At 43.8% G+C, this 19627-nt stretch overlaps 1 protein-coding gene across 1 annotated transcript in view; it reads right to left on the bottom strand.

Moving 5' to 3' along the window:
* USP34 (ubiquitin specific peptidase 34) overlaps positions 1–19627 on the bottom strand; it is a gene marked incomplete in the record, with an annotated part of 5849982 nt that overhangs the window by 4698895 nt on the left and 1131460 nt on the right.

The following is a 19627-nucleotide window of genomic DNA, read 5'->3' as shown; positions in this document are numbered from 1 at the left end:
TCCTCTTCCAAAATCTGCTGGATATTTGACTTTTTTGTTCTAGTTTTTTCTCCACACTTTCCCTAATAATCAAGATCCACCTGGATCCATATATACCCATTCATTCCCATCCCTCCCTAGACATTAGCACCCTGCATCACCTTATGTGGTGGTACTCTCCTTCTTCCAGAAGGGATCTGTTGCATGTCATCTCATCTTACGGTCAGAAGGGAAAGGCAAGCTTCTGGCAGCCACCATCCAAAGGAAGGAGGTGATTTTGGTTCTTTTAGGTTTTCTTTTTGGTCATGATTAGCATGGCGTACTATACCTCCAGGAATGTGCACGTTTCCACACCCAAGGCTGAAGAACTGATGTATATGCAGAGTCTTAGCAGCAAGTATTTATCCTTTAAACAGAGTGCTGCATTACTTACTCCTCAGTTTTGTGTTGCTAGTGTAACAGTCCAGATCGCACCCCACCAAGACATGCACAAGTCAGAGTCAGTGACTGACTTACAGTTCCTCCATGGCCTGGGACACAAGTCAATCTTAAGTCATTAGGACTTTGTTACCCAGCGTCATTAAGTCAATGTATTAAAGTCTTTTTTTTGTGGGTGACAAAGATATTACCTAGCAGCAGTCTGTTAAGATCCTCCAGTAACACCTAATGAAATAATTGCTGGGTTTTCAACAAGGTTCTTGTAAAGGCATCTGAATTTTTCTGTACTCCGTAAAACCTATCAAGTTCTTTGGGAGCTGTTGGTTGCAAATCTGGTTCCACAGAAGCACTACCAAATGCATCTTCAAAAGTCTGAAAGTCTGGCAGTGGGCCAGAGTTCCTAATTTTCAGCAGTTACGCATATTTTTTTAATGAATATCAGATAACTACTTGGACCACCCCCATACCTACATTTAAAATGCCTCTGCATCAAACTTAGTGACTCATGCTGAGAAGCAAACAAGGGAGTTCTCCTCATCAGTGCTGAACTAGGGAAACAGCCAACTGGAATACAGGTGATGTTAGACAGCCACTAGAGAGGCAACTCCTTTTTCTTTTTGGTAGGAACACTGTATAGTACAATTGGTTATACAACCTATAACAGCAGATGCTCAACTGTGCTCACTGTTGCAGTCATCAATAATGGGATCACTGTCCTAGCCTGAATCTGACATCTAGCCTGACACTTCAAAATCACACCCTTTTCCATGTGATAGTGGACAGGCACCACCTTCAAGATATCAGCACCTTCTAGTATAAAAATGGGATGATTCACCCTTGTCATTTCAGTTCTTTCTTGCCTCATCTGTGCTTGAAAGCAAACTATATCTACAAGGAACTCCTCTTCTATATTATGTGACTTGCAAAGCTCAGACTGGTAGTGAAAACAGATCTCTCAGGAAGCCTGGACATAAAGGAAAAGGTAGTCTCTAAACCTGGAAAGACAGGAATGACATACAGAAAAGGACAATTGGTTCTTTCCTAATCAATAGTAACCACAAAAGAAGAGGGGGATAGTGGGTGGGAAGCAGGAATGAAAGCAAGCGCACACAAACATCTACAATTGCCATAAGTTAGTTACACAACAGTACTAGGTTCTTTGCGTATTTCATTGTTACAATCATCAGCAAAGGGAAGATTCACCAAAACTATTCCATCCTACACAACCTGTTGGCTAAGAATCAAAAGGGAACTTAAGGAAATCTCTCAAGATGGCGGAAACGGACCTAGTCCTGGAGCTGGAGATGATATTTAGTCTAGACAGCCTTTAGAATCCATTGACAAGACCAACAAGACCAGGTGGGCTGCTTTCAGAATACCTTTGGTGCTCACCCCTTTTTAGAAAGGCAGTAGCACTGGCTGGGTGTTGACTGCCACTGGGTTACATCTGCTATGATGTTTATCAAGTACAGTTATAATAGGAACTTACTGTAACTGTACATGTTTGAACATATTCACTGTTGCAGTCATCACTTCTAGGATTTCTGCTTGCAGGGGCCTGATGGTTGGCCTGACTTCAAAAGGTTTACCTTCCTCTTCCAAATTTAAACCAATTCCTCCCATTCAGTCAACAGAATGTCAATAGCATAAGAAGGGCACTGGCTGATATCACCAGAGTATTTTCTCCTTGCTTGAACAAGGCACTTATCTTATGTCCCAGTGCCTAAAAAGACCAAGGGGTGTTACCTTCAAGGGCAAGTTTTCACTCTCGAGACACAAATCTGCCCACCCAGTTCTACAAAGGATGACAGGATGGAAAGAGCCTAATGTAGCAATGAAAGGGAAAGTGGGGGAAATAAGGTGAATGTAGCTCTACCCAAACTGCATATGTCCACATAGGAAAACAAAGGACGGGAGAAAGAGCAAGGACTTGCAAGAGTGAGTATACTCAAACATTTACAATGTTAAGTTCTTAACACAAAAGTACTGTGTCCTTTGTAATACTTACTGTTGCAATCATGCCATCTGGGAAAATTTCCAGAGCATAAGTAACAGTGGGTGGCTGGCTGAATGTATTATCAAGATAGCAGACCTTGGAGAACGGCCATGGGAAAGCCTGCCCTAAACATGGATAAAGAACCTACACTGTAATACTAAGAAAAACTGTATCCAAAGATCATATATTTGCTTTCAGAACTGAATGTGTATCAGCTGTCTGAGGACTGCTAAGGTGGCTGCTGTGCCTCTAGCAGAATGTGCCTTAACACAGTCTGGTGGAAGACAGCCATGGAAAGAGTTATAAAATCCAGTAGTGTGTGCAAGCCATTCTGCGAGACTCTGCGAGACTCTGCTCATTGGCAGGTCTCCCCCCTCCCTACCTTTTGCAAATGAGATAAACAACTGATCTATTTCTGTGACTTCCTTAGTTCTGTCTAGTTCAAATCAAAATTGTCTGTGCATATCCAAGGAATACAAAGTTCTCGTCCCTTGTGCTATGGGTCTAGGAAAAATACAAGTAGGTGAAGTGTCTGGTCAAGGAAAGCTGTGTCATCCCTTTGGACATGAAGAGACACTTGGTATGAAGAGTAATTCTCTCCTTGAGTAAGACCAAAATGTACAGTTGTGTATGTAAACTTAAAAGTAAATGTTTGAATGATCGCTGCTACAGAAACATTAACTATGTGGGTTACATCCTTCTAAGAATAACAGGGGACCAACTTCCAAAGCTTAATCGTACATTCACAACTAAATCATTACCCGACTTGAGCAAAGCTGAAGAAAAGTGGCTTAGGAGCAAGATCAATGCTAGGAAACAAAATGCAAGTCTTCACCCTGGCAACAAAAACAAAGAGTGGTGGGGTTGGAGTGGGGGGGGGAGGGCTACTGCAGCAGGGATCAAACATCTACTGTTACAATAGCAAGTTTACCTAGATAAATGTATTATGTTCATCATTTAATCAGTACTGCAGTAGACTTGGCTATATGGGTAGACTGCCATAGCTTAAACTAACTGGGAGAAGGAAAGATGAGGGTCCAAGAAGTCCTGGAGAACAGACCTAGCAAAGCCTGTCCTACACCTGGACAAATAATCCAGCTTGTAAAACTTTGTAAAGGTATACACAGAGGAGCAAGTTGCTACTTCTAGAATCCAACCCTTTCTAAAAACCCACAGATGAAGCCAAGACTCTGGCAGACTGCACCTTGACCCTGCCTAGAATTGCATTATTGTGGTGGGTATAACAAAAGTTAACAGTGAGACAAACATATGAAGACAAAATACTTTGACACAGGTTGTCCCTTCCTCTTATTATAAGAAATGAACAACTGATCAGAGTTTCTAAAATATCTGTCAAAAGAACATCAGAGTTGTTTGTGGGCATTCAGGGTAGAGGATTCTTTTCCCCTCATTTTTAGCTTCAGGAACGGAGAGATAAAGATGTACAGCTTGGCTCAAAGTAAACTTGATTACCACTTTCTGCAAAAAGGAATAACTGCCACTTAAGTAAACACCTCCTCTGTGGAAAATTACATAAGCCTGGCTCACCATAAGAGCTTGCAACTAAGATATTCTTCTTGCAGAACCAATTAGTAAAAACATTTTCTATGCTATGAACCTCAAATCAGCCTGATGAGCTGGTTTCACCTGCAGCAGGAATTAATTTTTCAAAAACAAAATTAATATCCCAGGGAGAAGCTACCTGTTATTCTAGCATCCAATAACATGGCATATAATACCCCTTTCAAAAACATTTTGGGAATGGACCGAAAGGTAAAGATCCGTGGGCAGACATACTGAAATGGCCAACAATTGAACCTTGAAAGAGGAATAAGAAAGGCCAGTGGATAACAACTCGCACAAATAATGCAAAATCAGAGAAATACTAGCCTTAAGAAGGTCCTGGTTCTTGTCTCGCCATCAGCAAGAAAATCTTTTCCATTTGCTAACATATGATTTCCTAGTGGCAGGTTTTCTTGCCTCATTTAAAACCTGCTACACATCCTCAGAAAATAGATGCTTAAAAGATATTAAGATGCTAAAATTTAGACAATTAGTTGAGGTTGTTTTGAGATGGAATGTATCAAACATCCCCCTTGTCCTGTCTGAGTAGTTCCACTCTGCATGGAAGCTGTTAACTGCCCTTGGTCATTTCTAAAAGAAGAGAGAACCACTGCTGTTTGGGTGAGAATGGAGTAACTGCAATGCTCTTCAGACAGTCCCATCTGAGTCTTCAGAGTGACCCTGGATATCCGTGGAAAAGCAGGCAGGAACATTCTTGTCAAAGGAAAAGAGAATTCATCTGTTTCCAGACCTTGACAGAAAACCTAGAGCAAACTTTTGACAACTGATTGTTGTGAATGGAAGCAAACAGATTTACCTGAGATGTTTTCTACAGCTGGATCAATTCCTGGGAGATGCCCTGAATCCAGTTTCCATTTGTGAGGGTCTGTGCTTGTCCTACTTAGCTGGTCTGCCACAAAAGTTTGCTCAAATAGCATGTAAGATGCCTACAGAGTAAAGCATTTAAAAACAGGGGCCTGGGAGACTAACCATTTACAGGCTGCCTTTGTACATTAGAGACAGGTGCCAAACCATTAGCAAAGGTTTTCATTGGGAGACAAAGTATGCAGGTGCAGGCAATTAACCATGCGAGGACAAAAGTAGCGTGTTTTGAATGAAATTTACAAATGGTCTATGTGCACCTGCAAAGTCAGTTACTATTTTTATTAGGAGACCAGAGGTCTGCAGGTGCAAGCAATTAATCATGAAAGGTATGAAGATTATCTGTGGAGTAAAATGTAAAGGGTACAGTGTAATTTAACATTTAAAGATACACTGTCAAGCTATTTGGTTAAAAAAATTAATGAAGTTTTGAAACTGTGGGAAGTGAATAAATTATACAACGTAGTTGCCTACCCAGTAAACTTAGTAATTTAAAACATTTAATAAAATACACTATTTTACTTTTGCTTGTGCACATTTTCCTCAGGACTAAAAGTAAATGTTTATAGAAAGCATGACACCATTTTTTTCACATCTGAGAGAGAAAGAATTAAGAAAACAAATATCAATTACTAAAAATGAAAACACGTGCTATAAATTGCTCTTTAGCACAGAAACTAACTTTAGATTAGCTAAAGCCTGTGGGTCCGGCTGTCGATTTGGGTAGTTGCCCTTAACTAGGGGGGTAAGCATTTTATTGAAAATGTACACCGATTTGTGTGCTTCAGCCAAGTTAAAAGGAGATAGAGGTTCCAAGAATCTATTACATTTTTATTTTGAGTGTTTTCACTGACACAAAAGTCTTGAAAAATGTAAAATAGGTTAAAATGGAGATAAGTAGTAACTAAGTAACACCAGCCTGCCAAACATTAATGCCTGCATTAAAGCTAAAAGCTGGCACTATACTTTCAAAAGCACTTTAACGTTTAATAGGTGGACATATTCATTTTCTACAAGCTATACAAAAAAAATGACTACTAGAAAAATGCAAATCAAAATTTAGACCAACTGTAACTGAAGTAGTAAATATAGTACAGGAGATAAATTAACTGGAAATGGGATCTTTAGAAAAGGGAAGGAGCAAATAACAGAAATAAATGGAACTTGTAGGAACAATACATGCAGAATAGTGCTGAGGAGGGAGAATGAAATTTAAGGGAAAGAAGGAATTGGCCAATTTCTGCAACTTTGAAGTGAATGAAAAGTGTTAAAATGTATACTGCATGAAAATAAAGAAAATGCTAGCATTTTTTTTCTATTACTGTATACCCATACCATGTCACTTTTTTTAAAGATGTCCTGTTAAATAAGATGCTTAAAATATCTGTTCCATTAGTTCATAAAACAGTTTTGATGAAGTTGACAAACCATCTGTACACACGTCAGAAAAACTAACTGCTCTTGAAAAGAATGGAACACATTTCTTTTTTTGGCTCACTGAGGCATTCTGTATATATTCCAATGCAAGGCGTCTAAAATCAAAAATGACTGCGGCAGACATCAGTGGGGTGACACTTCTTAGCAAGGCATCTGACCAAGAGTATATCATCTGAGGCTTAATCAATTTGTGCTTCTTTCTAGCAGTCAAAGTAAGTTTTCTGGCTTGAAGCCATATATTGCTATATGAAAACTGTAGGAAAACCTGCAGATGGGAAGCATACCTTAATGTTAAGTGCCATATGCTGGCCTTCTGTGAGGCAGCTATAATGAAGAGAGAGGCATGGGACACTTGGGAGACTGCAATCCTCCTGTTGGCCTACAAAAGTGCAAACATAGTTGGGTGAGAGAGAATAAAGTGATGGTATTACCAAGAGAAGACATGATTGTGCCTCACCAAGGCTGCTGTCCTCAAGCCCTCACAGAACTGACAGGGATACCGAGATCTCCCGATCTCTGTTCACAGAATCTTTAACTGCATTCTTTTCTTTCCCACTCTTATAATGTTTCATTTTTTTTTCTTTGCAAGAACCGCTAAAGGAAATTCTCTTTGAGCAAGAGGTACAGACATTCCTTGGAGTAAAATGAAAAGCTTCTTCACATTAAAAAAAGGTTCTAAGGTATCAGGTTTTGCCAAGTAAAGTTCTTTCTCAACAGTGTGCAGTAAAGGTCCTGGTTCCTGATATGGCAACAATGACAACCTTTATGAATGAGATCCCAACTACATAAACAGCAGAAACAACTAAGTAACACAAGGGCTGGATGAACTGTGCTAAAATAAAAGAATCAGACAAAAATCTAACAACATACTTACTCCAAGGTGCAGAAGGAAGATCCCTTGACTACAGCAGCTAGCTGGGGAGTGAGAAGTAATAATGCATTGTCTGTTCAAATTACACGGGGAGGAGGGCAGTGATGTATGTTGCTTAAAGCATGCATGCCATCTTAGAATCACAGTGGAAGTGTTTGTTTGCAAGGAGGTCAGGAAAAGTACAGTTGTGTACACTTACCATAAATGTAGATGTTCGAGTGTATTCACTGTTGCAGTCATCACACTTGGGTTATCCTGCCAGGGGTAGCCCTCAGTCGGCCCGAATACCAGAGGCTTAGTATTTCTGCATCGGTTGCTGTCGTTCTAGGACTGACGTCAGGTCGTCAGTCAGTGGTATAAAATCAGGCAGCCGACACAATTACATACTTTTTTCTTGCCCCAAATGTCAGGATCCCCCAAATAGGGAGCTACATTTATGGTGGAAAAACACCACCAGTAGAAAGTAACTACCAATAGCCATGTAAAGAGTGAGGAAGCGAGAGAGAGAGAGAGACAAGGGGGCTGGAGGGTGGGAAACCAGGACTGCAACAGTGAATACACTAACATCTACATTTATGTTAAGTGTACACAACTGTACTATGTTCTTCGTGTTTCACTGTTGCAATCATCACACTTGGGTTGATTCCCAAAGATGAAGAATGGGTGGAAGCAGTCAAGAAGAATTGGGGCTGGCTAGTATGCCCCGCAGGACTGCGGTTGCAAAGCCTGCCCTGGATTTGGAAAAGATAGGCATGTGGTAATGCTTGGTGAAGGTATGAACAGAACTCCATGTTGCAGCTTCCAGGGTGTCACTGGTTGGGAACCCTCTGAGAAAGGCTGTAGAGGTTGAAGTTGCCATAGTGGAATGTGTTCTGACCCCCTGTGGGGGTGGTTTTCCATGGTGTTTGTAACAGAAATGGATACAGTGTGCTATCCATTTGGAGATGGTTTGTTTTGATATGGCCTTACCCTCTGCCCCTGGTGCAAAGCTGACTAGTAACTGGTCTGATTTCCTAAAGGGTTTAGTTCTATCCAGGTAGAATCCAAGTTGCTGTGCACATCTAGAGAGTGCAGGATCTTTTCCCCCTTATTTTGAGGATTAGGGAGAAAGATAGGCAAAAGAATAGACTGGTTGAGAGCCACACTGGACACCACTTTAGGCATGAAAGTTGGGTTAGCCCTGATGGAGACCCTGTCAGCATGGAAAATGATGAAGGGTTCCACAGCCGTAAGTGTTTGTAGCTCAGACACTCTTCTAGCTGAAGTGATGGCCAAAAGCAAGGCTGTTTTCCAAGAGAGGGATTTTAACTATGATGAAGCTGTAGACTCGAAGATGGGTAGCATGAGCTTTTCCAACACAAAGTTAAGGTTCCAAGCAGGGGTAGGGGCTGCTCTTGGTGGTCTGAAGTTTTAATCCCCTCTCAGGAACTGTCTGATGATAGGGTGCGAGAAGAGAGGTGGCTCAGTGCTGTAATGCGCAGAGATGGCAGACACACGGATTTTAATGGAAAAGAAGGATAGGCCCCTGTGGAGTAGGTCTGCTAGGTAATCCAGGATGAGAGGTAACGATGGCTGTGCTGGGTCAGCTCCTTTAGTCTGAATCTAGGAACAATACCTTTTCCACTTGTCAGCATAGGATTTTCTAGTACTGGGTCGTCTGGCTTCATGAACAACACCCAGGACCTGCTTGCTTAGGCTGGGCCACTGGAGGAGAAGCCAAGGAATAAGCCAGCCTGCCAGATTCAGGGTCTGCAATTGTGGATGCAAGAACACTCCCTCCTGCTGAGTCAGGAGAGTTGGAATCTGAGGGAGATGCCATGAAGGCAATGGAGGCAGACTGCGAAGTAGCGAGTACCAGTGCTGCGGTGGCCAGTCTGGGGCAATCAGGACTGCCCTTGGTCTCTCCTCCCTTATTTTGAGTAGTACACTTGTAAGAAAAGGAAAGGGGGGAAAATCCATACATTGAGAGGTTTGCCCAGTGGAAGGACAGGGCATCCACTTTCCAGACCTTGTTGTGAGGTTCCCTGGTGCCAAACTTGCTGAGATGGTGGTTGTAGGGGGAGGCAAATAGGTCCACCTTCGGGGTACCCCATTTCTGGGTCACAAGGCTGAAGGTGTTGTGGTTTTAACTGCCACTCGTGGATCTAAGAGATTTTTGCTTAAACTGTCTGCCAGAGAGTTTTGGCTGCCTGGCAGGAATTGGGCTTGCAGGTGAATATGCATGGCTGAGGCCATGTTCCAAAGGGTCATGGCTACCCTGCACAGTGGGTAAGAGTGGGTTCCCCCCTGCTTGTTGATGTACCACATTACTGTGGTGTTGTCAGTTTTGATTAGTAGGGGCCCCGGAGAGAGTATGGATCTGAAAGCTGTCAGAGAGTGCTGAACAGCTAGCATCTCTTTTTGGTTGATTTGCAGATGAATTTGATTTGGGGTCCAGTGGCTCTGAATGCACCTGCCATCCAGACGTGCACCCCAGGCATAGTCTGATGCATCTGTGGTTAGGGTCTGGGTGGCGTGGCGTTGTGTAAATCTAAGTCCCTTGTTGTGGTTGCATGCTGCTGCCCACCAAAGGAACTCTTTCCATAGACAAGGTATCATAGGTATGACAGTTTCCAGGTCCTGAGAATGTTAGCACCAAAGACGCTAAGAATCATTGAGGTTTCCTCATACACAGTCTGGCATATGGAATTAGTAGAATGCAGGAGGCAATGAATCCTAGAGCTTGCAGGATTTTTTTTTTGCAGATAACTGGGTTCTGGTGGCCATTTGAGAGAAGTAGCCTCTCAGATAGGCTTGTTTTTCTGGAGTAAGAAATGCCATCTGGGATGCTGTGTCCAAGCTTGCTCCAAGGAATATAATTTTTTGACTGGGGACTAGTTTGGATTACTTTTCGTTGATAGCGTACCCCAGTGAAGTTAGAAGGTACTTTACAAATGTCAGGTGCTGCAACAGCTTTTCCTGTCTGCCTGAATCAGGCAGTCATCCAAGTAGGGGTAAAGTTTAATATTTCTTTGTCTGCAAAAGGCAATGGCTGGAGCCAGGCATTTTGTGAAAACTCTGGGAGTAGTGGATAAGCCAAAGGGAAAAGCAGAGAACTGATGATGCAAAGATCCTGCCCTGAAATGTTGATATTTCCTGCAGGAGTCCCTGACTGGGATATGCAGATAGACCTCCTTTAGGTCTAGGGTGGCTAACCAGGCATCTTTGGACAGCATAGGGAGAGATGATGCTATAGGGTGACCATTTTGGTACCACCAAGATGGTGTTTAGAAAGGATAGATCTAAGATTGGACGCAAAGTGCCCTCTTTTCTGGGGACCAGGAAAAGTCTGAAATAGAAACCTTGGCCAATCTGTTCTTCAGGAACAGTCTGAATTGCCCTTATGGAGAGGCAGGGACTGAACTTGGTTTTCTGCCTCTGCCCACTGGTTTGGAGGAAGATCTAAGAACCCTTTTGGGGTTGGGCAGAGTGTAGAAATAAAATATGTAGCCCTGGGATACTATGGTGAGGATTCATCGATCGTTGGTGATGGAGGACCAGTTTTTTAACATGGTAGGCAAGTTTTCCTCCTAGGGGCATGAGCAATTGGGCAGAGGCGAGAGGAGGAGTTGAGAAGTCATTGTGAATTCTTTCCATAAGGGGGTGGCTTAGCACTCCCTGTTTTAGAAGTGGAGGTACTCCATTGCTTAGATCTCTGCATACCCTGAAACTGTTGTTTGGGGTGTCTGCTTCCCCTAGGTCCAGTCTGAGGTGGCCTTGAGGGGGCTGGAAAAGACCAATGTTTTGAGGGGCAATGCCTACTGAATCTTGGCGGCTGTACTTGAAAAAAGTCTTTGACTGTCTGCATTGACTTAGCTTTTTCTTCCATCTTTTTAAAAACCTCTTCTGCTTTGGTGCCAGATTGTCTTTGTTCAGAGGTGCGTCCAATAATTCTGATTTGACACGGTCTGGCAAGGTCTGTTTCTTAAGCCAGGCATGCCTTCTAAGTACAGAACCTGTGATTGCTGCCCTGCAAGATGCTTCTAGGGTGTCAAACCTACACTGCAGGGTATGCTTGCTGACTTGGCTTGCAGAATGCATAAGCTCCTGTAATTCTTTATTTTCTGCACAGTCAGGGAAGGTAGATAATTTTTGTTTAATAAGTTTCATAGTATGTTGCTGGTATTTCACCATGTGGAACTGACAATTTAATGCTCTAATGGCAAGAGTTGCAGAGGTGTATACTTTTTTACCCCATCTGTCTAAAGCTTGTGAATCCCTGTCCAAGGGGGTGGGACTCTTAGCTGTAGTTGCTTTAATTCCTTTAGGTCCTTGGGAGATGACATCTGGGTCAGCAGTAGGATTCTTGAAAAGAAATTTGAGAAAGTCAGGGACTCTGTAGTACCTGTCATGTTTCCCGGGAGCAGGAGGTACCGTATCAGGAGTTAGACTGGATTCCATAAAAACATCATCCATAACATCCAGAACAGGTGGAATAGCTAAGGGTCTGTGCTGTGGTAAATCTAAAAATTCCCTGAATCTCTTTTTGGACTGAGGATAATCCTGGCACTCTCAATGGAAATGCTCTCTCAAGCTATGTAAGGTTTCACCAAAAGAAAAATCCTCTGGAGGAGAGGCAGGGGGAATGGATTCCCCTGCATCTGAATCCTCATAAGCACATATGGGCATGTCTCCATAATCAGAAACCTCAGTCTCGTCAGACTCTTAGTCAGATAAAGCTGGTGGGGACAAGTCTCTTTTCCTTTTAGCAGGGGAAGACTGGCTTCCCCTAATCAACATGATAAGGTCTTCCTCCATTTTAAGCATCTGAAATTGTGGTAAGGAAGCAGGCGCTTGAGTTTGGATCGTCGTTTTTTTAGCTGTAGCTCGTACTCTGGGCCTTAGAAAATAGGTAGTTTTAGAAAGAACTGTAAGCAAAAGAAGTCGTCAGTTTGTGTCGAATATTGGTAGTGCGAAGAACTTCCTCAGAAGCCGGTGTCTGCACAGCGGCTCCGGACCCATCCAAGTTAGAGACATCCGGAAGTTCCACAATCAAAGAAGAGTCTCACAGCATACTGGACTCCAAACGGGTCTCGGTAGCAGCCTGCGAATCCATCAAAGTGGACATCACGGGCTGCAAAAGCACCTCACTGAGTACTGGGCGAACAGGCAACTAGCTTAACGGAAGCATCGTTGGCAGTTTGGGACCCGTGCGGTCTTCTCTGTCTTTATCCTTACGTTTTTTCGGAAGATCGGTAGTTGGATGGCTTACCGAAGCCATTTCGGAATACGGAGATGGAGAGCAAAACTATTTAGCTACAGTAAGGGCCTAACAACGTATAAGTTGTGCGTTGAACAAAGCACAAAACCGGCAGCGAGGGACGTCGTGGTCTGGGCCTAAACAGGTGAAGTAGTAAGAATGGAAATCTCGGTGTGGTATTTGCCTTCCACAGCCGAGACAATTGTTAACTTTTTCTGACATCGGTTAGAGCAAGAAAGAAGGATCCCCGATGGCGTACTTCGCTTTAGAAGACTTCAACTTCAATTTCGGAAATGAAAACTCAGGTAGCGGCCAACCGACACTCATGCGAACTGCTTCTGCTTCGGGCTCCTCAGCAAGAAAGACTGATGTAATGGTGTCAGATGACTGTTTGTAAACCACTGATGACCTGACATCAGTCCTGGAGCAACAGCAACCGACACAGAAATACTAAGCCTCTAGTAATTGGGCAAACCGAGGGCTACCCCTGGCAGGATAACCCACGTGTAATGACTGCAACAGTGAAACACGAAGAACATCAGGGTCTCTAGTGGGTTTACCTCACCTGTGGAAAAGAGGGACATCCCTTTTCTTTGCTTAGTGTACACCTACTTCCTTGAGCCCAACTGGAAATACGCAGGGGGCTCAGAGAAGACCCTTCTATGATGGCTACTTGGATGACAACTATTCTGTAACGGAATGGCATTGGTGGTTTTGCAGTGAAGCAGAACGTGTGTGCACGTGTGGGGTGAGAATTCCAATAGTTGCCCACTGCAAAAGGTCTCACCTAAGATCACCATATGCAGAAGCTCTTGACCAAAGACACAATTTCCCTTGGCAAAAACTGCTTGGAAAACAGTTACTGAGAGTACCATCCAATGGCTGGATATATTATTAGTCTGACCATCCTCAGTTACACTGCCCAAAGCACTATGGCTTTAACTGCAAACAAGTACTGATCACAACAATTTAGCAGTTTAAGTAGCAGTAGCTGAATGTGCTTCTTTTAATAAAAAAAAGACAACGCATTAACACACAAGCGTACAACATGGTAACGTTGCACGTAATTAGGAAAACATTACAAAGTACAGTTTGCAAGATGAACTTAACATAACAGTAAATGTTCGAATGATCACTGCTGCAGAAGCCTTATCTATATAGGTTATATCCTGTAAACGATATAATGTCCGGCCAGCTTCCAAAGCTTTAAGAGACCTTCCTACTCACCCAGTCTACTAAGCTAAGTTGACAAAGATAAGTTTGGCCACAAAGACTTTCAGAGCTTTCCTTTAGCAGAGAGAGGGAGGGAGACTGAGCCATGAAATGATACAGCTTGGAAAAACAATGTCCACATCCTGGCATAAAAGAAAATCCAAAAACTAGACAGGCAGAGAGAGAGAGCAGCTGCTGCAGTGGTGATTAACAGCTACTGTTATGGTAATTTCAACTTATACAAACATACTACTTTCTTCATACTGATCACTGCTGCACCAACCTTAGCTATATATATTAGATTACCATAGATTGGAGGTGGAAGGGGAAGTATCCAGGAGCCCCTGGAGAATGGTCCTAGCAAAGATTGATCTAAACCTTGAGAAGAAATCAAGCTTATAGTACTTTGTACAGGTATGTACAGACAACCAACTAGCAGCTTCTAGAAAACTTCTATAATCCAGCTCTTTCCAAAAAGCCATAGATAAAGCGAAGGACCTGGTAGAGTTTGGCCTTAAAACTGCCTGAAACAGATTTGTTATGATGAAGAAAACAGCCTTAGACAACCACTTGGAAATGGTCTGTTTTGACACAGGCTGACCCTTCTTACCTTCACAAGAAATTAACAAATGAGCTGAAAGATTTAGTTCTGTCAAGACAGTACCCAGGGCTGTCTGTGGACATCCAACGTATGGAGTATTCTTTCTCCGACATCTGTAGGTTAAGGAAATAAAAAAAGGAGACTGATAGTTTGGCTTAATGTAAACTTAGAAACCACTTTAGGCATAAATGGCGGATTCGTTTTCAAAGAAACACTGTCCCTATGGAAAAAGGGATAGGGAGCTTGCAACTCCGACACCTTTCTTGCAGAGATGAGTATAAAACAGAAACTGTTTTCCATGTTAAAAACTCAAGTCAGACAGATTAGCTGGTTCAAATGGAGCAAACGTTAGCTTCTCTATCAAAAATTAAGATCCAAAGGAGGGGCCACCGGTTTTCTGGGAAGCCTCTTATGCAAAAACTCTTCTAAGAACATTTTGACATCCATACTGTATTGAAACAGGAGGATCCATGGGAAGACATGTTGGAATGTCTGACAAATGAAACCTAGGCAGAGGAATAAGAAAGACTATAGCACTAACTCTCACAAATATTGCAAAACCAGAGAAGAAAGTACAGTTGTGTACACTTACCATAAATGTAGATTTATTTTATTTTACATTTGTTGACCGGGCTGGTCCAACTAGATTTGAGTCCATTTTCAGTGGAGGCCTGGGGAGAAAAGCTCCAAAATCCATTCACTGATGAACAGAAATTACACTTTAGTTAATGAGCATTTACAGTAGCAAGTTCTTTCAGGGGCAACAGTTTGGACTTAAAATACATACCAACAGACAATTTAGTTGTGGACTAAAATTAGCAAGCAGAAAAGGTATTAGTACTAGAAGTAGAAAGGAAATGTTAGTCAGGGTTTGTGCAGGGGCAGAGCCGGCAGGTTCTAAGGAAAGTTTTGAGCTGGGTTTTAAAGCAGTGAGGGGAGGAGATGGAAGAGAGATTGTCACAATCAAGTCATACAATTAGATGCAATTAATATTAAAAAATGTGTATACTGATTGGACAAAACAACCAGCGTGATGTTCAAGTGTATTCACTGTTGCAGTCATCACATTTGGGTTATCCTTGCCACGGTAGCCCTTGGCCGACCCGAATACCAGAGGCTTAGTATTTCTGCATCGGTTGCTGTCGCTTCAGGACTGATGTCAGGTCGTCAGTAGTATAAAGTAAGGCAGCAGACACCATTACATCAGTTTTGGTTTTGCCCTAACATGTCAGGAGCCCCCAAGTAGGAGCCAGGTTCTGGTGAAAGACCCCACCAGTAGAAAGTAAATACCAATATGTCCCTTGTAAGTATAGAGAAGAAAAAGGGGGAGAGAGGAAGGGTAACCAGGACTGCAACAGTGAATACACGAACATCTACATTTATAGTAAGTGCACACAACTGTACTATGCTCTTCGCGTTTCACTGTTGCAGTCATCACATTTGGGTTGATTCCCAAAGTTGAGGAAATAGGGGGAGGCAGTAAAGGAAACTAGGGGCTAGCTAGGATGCCCTGCAAGACATCAGAGGCAAACCCTGCCCTGGATTTGGAGAAGAGAGGCAAGGTGGTAATGCTTGGTAAAAGTGTGAACAGATGTCCATGTGGCAGCCTAGTCCTATCCAGGTAGAATCTGAGCTGTATGTGCACATCTAGAGAGTGCAGGATCCTTTCCCCCTTGTTCTAGGGATAAGGAAAACAGGTGGGCAAATGAATGGATTGGTTGAGAGCCACACTGGACACCACCTTGGATATGAAGGATGGGTTAGTTCTGAGGGATACCCTGTGAGCATGGAAGATGATGAAGGGTTCCACAGCCATGAGCGCTTGCAGCTCAGAGACTCTTCTGGCTGAAGTGATGGCCAGAAGGAAAGCTGTCTTCCAGGAGAGAATTTTAGCTCTGCAGAAGAAGCTGGTTCGAAAGGGGGCAGGGTGAGCTTTCCCAATGCAAAGTTAGTCCCAAGCTGGGGTTGGTGCTCTTCTGGGTGACCTCAAGTTGCTAGCCCCTCTTAGGGACTGTTTGATCAAATGGTGTGAGAAAGGGGGCTGCTCAGTGGGGAATTGAGCAGAGATAACAGAGGCATGATTTTTTATAGAGGAGAAAGAGAGACCACTGTGTAGTAGGTCAACTAAGTAATCCAGGATGAGAGGGAGGGAGGGCTGTGACGTATTGGCTCCCTTAGCCTGAATCCAGGTGCAGAACCTTTTCCATTTGTCAGCAGAAGACTTTCCAGTGCTAGGTCATCTGACCTCATGTATAACATCTAGAACCTGTTTGCTGAGGTTGGCATATTGATCGGAGGTTAGGGAATAAGCTAAGCTGCCAAACTGAGTGTCTGCAATTGGGGATGCATGAATTCCCTTCCCTCTGGGTCAGGAGGAAGATGCCATGGTGGCAGTAGGGACAGGCTGCGCAGCAAGGGTACCAGTACTGGCAAGGCCAGTCTGGAGCTGTAAGAAATGTCCTTGGTTACTCCTTTATTTTGAGCAGTGCCTTGAGGATGACAGGCAGTGGAGGAAAGGCATAGACCGATAAGACTGACCGACGGGACGGACAGGACATCCACTTTCCAAGCCATGCAGTGATGCTCCCTGGTGCAGAATTTGCTGAGATGATGGTGGGTGTGACAGACAGATGTCAACCTTCGGGGTGCCCCATTTCTGAGTTATTAGGGTGAAGGTTCTTCTGTTGAGCTGGCACTCGTGTGGGCCCAGAAGACTTCTGCTTAATTGGTCTGCCAGAAAGTTGAAAGAACCTAGTAGGAAATGTGCTACCAGGTGTAGCTGAATGGCAGAGGCTGTGTGCCAAAGGTTCATGGCCAACCTCCATAGAGGGTAGGAGTGAGTCCCTCCCTGCTTGTTGATATACCACATCACAGTGGTGTCATCTGTTTTGATCAGGAGAGCCTGTGGGGAGATAAGGGGCTTGAAAGCTATCAAGGCATGCTGAACAGCCATCATCTCTTTTTGGTTGGTGTGCAGAGGGATTTGCTGTAGGTTCCATTGGCCCTGTATGTACCTGCCGTCCAGGTGTGCACCCCAAGCATAGTCTGATGCATCTGTGGTGAGGGTCTGGGTGGTGGGGGTGGTGAGAAAGGTAGTCCCTTGCTGTGGAAGCATGCTGTTGCCCACCAAAGAAAATCTTTTCTGAGGCAAGGAATTATAGATAGAAGAGTCTCCAAGTCTTAAGAGTGTTGACACCAAAGTCTTTTTAGGTACCATTGAAGTTTCCTCATATGCAGTCTGGCATATGGAATGAGTAGTATGCAAGATGCCATGAACCCCAGAGCTTGCAGGATCTTCCTTGCAGATAACTGGGGTCTGGTGGCTAGTTGACAGAAGTATGCAGTCAGGAAACTTTGTTTTTCTGGTGTAAGGAATGCCATCTAAGATGCTGTGTCCAAGCTTGCTCCCAGGAATATAATCCTTTGGGTGGGCACCTGTTTGGATTTGCATTAGGCAGTCGTTTGAGAATGGGTAAATGTGGATATTCCTTTGTCTGCAAAAGGCAATGGCCGGAGCCAGACATTTTGTGAAAACTCTGGGAGTAGTAGATAAGCCAAAAGGAAGCGCAGAGAAGTGAAAGTGCTGAGATCCTGCCCTGAAACTGAGATATTTCCTGCATGATTACCTGACAGGAATGTGGAGGTAGGCCTCTTTTAGATCTAAGGTGGCTAACCAAGCGTCCTTGGAGAGCATGGGTAGCAGCTGCTGGAGGGTGAGGATTTTTAATTTTGGGATCACCAGGAAGGTGTTTAGAATGGATAGATTGAGGATGGAGTGCCAGGTGCACTATTTTCTGGGCAACAGAAAGAGTCTAGAGTAGAAACCTTGGTCTATCTGTTCTGCAGGAACGTGCTCTACTGCCTTCATAGAAAGCAGGGAAAGGATTTGCTTTTGAGCCTCTGCCCACTGGTTTGGAGTTAGATAGTACAGTTGTGTACACTTACCATAAATGCAGATGTTTGAGTGTATTCACTGTTGCAGTCATCACATTTGGGGTTATCCTGCCAGGAGTAGCCCTCAGTCGGCCCGAATACCAGAGGCTTAGTATTTCTGAGGTCAGATCATTAGTAGTATAAAAACAGGCAGCCGATGCCATTACATCAGTTTTTCTTACACTAACAGTTAGGAGCCCTATGGTGGAAGAACACCACCAGTAGAAAGTAAATTCCAAAAAATCCCTGTAAAGAGAGAGGAAGAGGGAGAGAGAGAGAGAGACAAGGGGGATGGAGGGAGGAAAACCAGGACTGCAACAGTGAATACACCCAGTCATCTACATTTATGGTAAGTGTACACAACTGTACTATGTTCTTCATGTTTCACTGTTGCAGTCATCACATTTGAATTGATTCCCAAAGCTGAGTAAAATGGTGGAGGCAGTCAAGAAAACTAGGGGCTGGCTAGGATGCCCTGCAAAGACTGCAGTGGCAAAGCTTGCCCTGGATTTGGAGAAGATAAGCAGGTGGTAATGCTTGAAGGTATGAACAGATGTCCATGTTGCAGCCTCCAGGATGTCCCTGGTGGGGACCCCTCACAGAAAGGCTGCAGAGGTGGCGGTTTCTTTGGTGGAATGTGTCCTGACACCCTTTGGGGGTGGTTTCCTGTGCGGTCTGTAGCAGAAATGGATGCAGTGTGCTATCCATTTGGAGATTGATTGTTTGGATATGGCCTTGCTCTCTGCTCCTGCTGCAAAGCTGACTAGCAATTGATCAGTTTTCCTGAAAGATTTAGTCCTGGCCAGATAGAATCTGGGCTGTCCGTGCATACCTAGAGAGTACAGAAAGTTAAGGTCCCAAGATGGGTTAGTAGATGATCTGGGTGGCCTTAAGTTGTTAGCCCCTCTTAAGAACTGTTTGATGATAGGGTGTGAGAAGAGGCTCTGTGCTGCAATAAGCAGAGATGGCAGTGACATGAATTTAAATAGAAGAGAAGGATAGACCCCTGTGCAGTAAAGTCTGCCAGGTAATCCAGGATGAGAGGTAGGGAGTGCTGTGCCTTTCCAGCAACCTTAGCCTGGATCCAGGTGCAAAACCTTTTCAACTTGTAAGCATAGGATTTCCTAGTGCTGGGACATCTGGCCTCACGTACATCTAGGACTTGTCTGCTTAGGCTGGCAGCTTGAGGGTTGGTCAGGGAATATGCCAGGCTACCAGGTTGAGGGTCTGCAATTAGGGATGCATGAATTCTCCATTCCCCTGGGTCAGGAGTGTTGGGATCTGTGGTAGGTGCCATGGTGGCAGGGCTGACAGGCTGCGCAGCAGTGGGTACCAGTGCTGGCGTGGCCAGTCTGGGACAATCGGGATTGCCCTCAGTGATTCCTCCCTTATTTTGAGCAGAACCCTTGATACGAGTGGTAGACGGGGAAATGCATAGACAGAGAGGTTTACCCACTGGAAGGATAGAGCATCCAC

This window comes from Protopterus annectens, chromosome 1.part0, assembly GCF_019279795.1.
Source record: "Protopterus annectens isolate FY-2018-M chromosome 1.part0, PAN1.0, whole genome shotgun sequence".
Lineage (NCBI taxonomy): Eukaryota > Metazoa > Chordata > Ceratodontiformes > Protopteridae > Protopterus > Protopterus annectens.
This window is presented reverse-complemented; position numbering and strand designations above follow the sequence as displayed.